Source organism: Paramormyrops kingsleyae, chromosome 8 (assembly GCF_048594095.1).
Source record: "Paramormyrops kingsleyae isolate MSU_618 chromosome 8, PKINGS_0.4, whole genome shotgun sequence".
Classification (NCBI taxonomy): domain Eukaryota; kingdom Metazoa; phylum Chordata; class Actinopteri; order Osteoglossiformes; family Mormyridae; genus Paramormyrops; species Paramormyrops kingsleyae.
The window spans coordinates 199,995-202,373 of NC_132804.1; the positions used below are offsets into that span (position 1 = coordinate 199,995).

The window sequence follows — 2,379 nt, forward strand, 5'->3', positions numbered from 1 at the left end:
GCTGTTGGCTGTGTTAGCCGGTGACCCACAGCATGCACTGGGGCGGTTTGCAGCTGAGTGTGAGCCAGCCGGGATGTGGATCAGCACCTCCAAGTCTGAGGCTATGGTTCTCGACTGGAAAAGGTTGGATTCCCCTCTCCTGGTGGGAGCTGAGTTGCTGTCCCAAGTATCTTGGGGTCTTCACGAGTGATGGAATGCAAACCAAGCTCTTATTCTGTTTCTACAGGGTTTTACAAGTTAAACCCACAACAATGGACCCCGTACCCCACACATGGAGGATAAAATGTGTACCTGGTTACAGACACGCCTCGAGGATCTGAATCTCTGATTATAAGAGCCGGCTTGCAATTCAAGTGTTACCTAGGCAGCCCAAACGCGACTTATTAGCAGACATAACCTGACTTTTTAGATCAGGAAATTCTATTGCAAATAACTATAGAATAACAGGACAGTCCCAGGATACAACATGGTAGGCTAATCAGATAGCCACCAGCTTCCAACAAATCACCAATAGCAATGAGAACCTCATTAAAGTAGTAAAGTCTGAAGCACAAACACTCTTATCACTTAGCAAAGTGCTCTTCAATCAGAAGCAACTCCTCCAGCGTGATGTAGCCTGCCAAGCATACGCACAAGATTTGTTCACTACAGCAAGGCAATAAATACTTAGAAAAGCTCCTAGACATGTTCTAAATGACCTGATTGATAAACTTGAACTACAGAAGTGGCTAAAATCTGAAATGGTGGGAACAATGGAATATTCAGAATTGCTAACCACCCTAATGATGTACACTGGAAATGAACGTATTGGTTGTATTGGTAATCCAGACCAAGTGTATCCAAATTCTACCACTATACACTCCCTTGGAGTCATAGTGAAGAACTAGGTGATTAAGTGGGATCATCTTATGGGATACAGGATACATGATGGGACTGAGACCCTATTTATCACTCGTATCTGTTGCCATGAGACCTCTCATTACATCATTTGCACCTGTAACATGCTACAGTCCTTCTCACATAATGACAACAAACTCATCAACATACGCTCACTACATGGTCATGCTGATGCAGTTCAGGTCTCACACACACAATGGTGTATGATCAGTGAGATGAACTCATTCACATATGGAGGACTTACATGTCCAGCCAATCATTCCTTCTGCCTGGAGGTAACCGAGGACTTCACTATGGGTCACATCAACATCGTAGGGAGAGTGACACTAGAGACTGACGTCTCCCCATGGTGGGACGACACCGTTTATGAAGAGGGCACCCGAGCCATGACCAAAATCATGGATTTGGTACAGCAGGTTATCTTAAAGACTGAATATCACCTCCATCAAGCACAAGTGGAGGCTAACTTAGCAAAAAAGACTGCAGAGATTCTGACCAGCGCCTCCACTTGCTCAGCCCAGTATGTGTACACATGGTAAGACTGGGTGTTTCAAACATGTGTCATCACAAGTGGCCTCATTTTCATCATCACCTTGCTCCAATTCTGTTACCTCCGACATCACGTCCGAACCCTCAAGGCATCAACCAAAGGTGCCTTCATCCTCAGTCCCGTGCAGGTGCAAACATTACAGAAGTTGGATCCCTAGAAGATTAATCGGGGCCCAGGCAGTGACCCTCTCTGGGACAAAGCTCTGTCCCAAGGGGCCAACTGTAAGGCCAAAGGCCCTGCCGGTCTGAGCTCTGACAAGCCTGCAATGTTCCACCCAGTGTCTTAAGGCAAAGGTCCACCGGCTCCGACAAGACTGGACCCAAATCACCAGATCACCACATCAAAAGGAACACCTCACCCCCACTGGGTGGCCAGAACCCCGCAGCCAAATTCCAGTGACACAGCCTGGCTGCCTCAAGACGCAGATGCATTCTACACTCGCTAACTCACACTAACACAGGAGGTATTACCCCAGACTAACATTAGGGACACATATACCCATGTTTGGTCTCGTTTGAATGGTCACAGTATGACGGGCACAGTACTCTCGACCTTAAGGCACTATGTTTTCACATAAGAGAAATATAGAAAGTAAGACTAAATCCACCAAAGTGGTGGAACAATGGAATTCCCACATTCCTCCTAAAGTGATTCGATTGGCTGAGGGTCTGAGAATTGATAAGATCAGCAGTTCTCCAGGACACACACAGAAGATCAAAACAGTCCCTAAAATAATCAATCACAATATTTGGTCAGGAAATTTAGTCTTCAAAGACATCCTGTCACTTGGTTTGGAATACTTAAGGAAGAGCTCCAGAGTAGCAAGGGGAGACACTCTGTAATCAGAACTCCCACATAGTGCTGCGTGAATCTACATCTGTAATCAGATATTTTCTGCAGTTACTCTGTGCCCACTCAGCTGATGTAATTGT

The 2,379-nt window shown here is 45.9% G+C and overlaps 1 pseudogene; it reads left to right on the forward strand.

Moving 5' to 3' along the window:
* The first annotated feature begins 283 nt into the window (after positions 1 to 283).
* On the forward strand, positions 284 to 1,604 carry LOC111852562 (uncharacterized; annotated as a pseudogene).
* Positions 1,605 to 2,379: the final 775 nt, after the last annotated feature.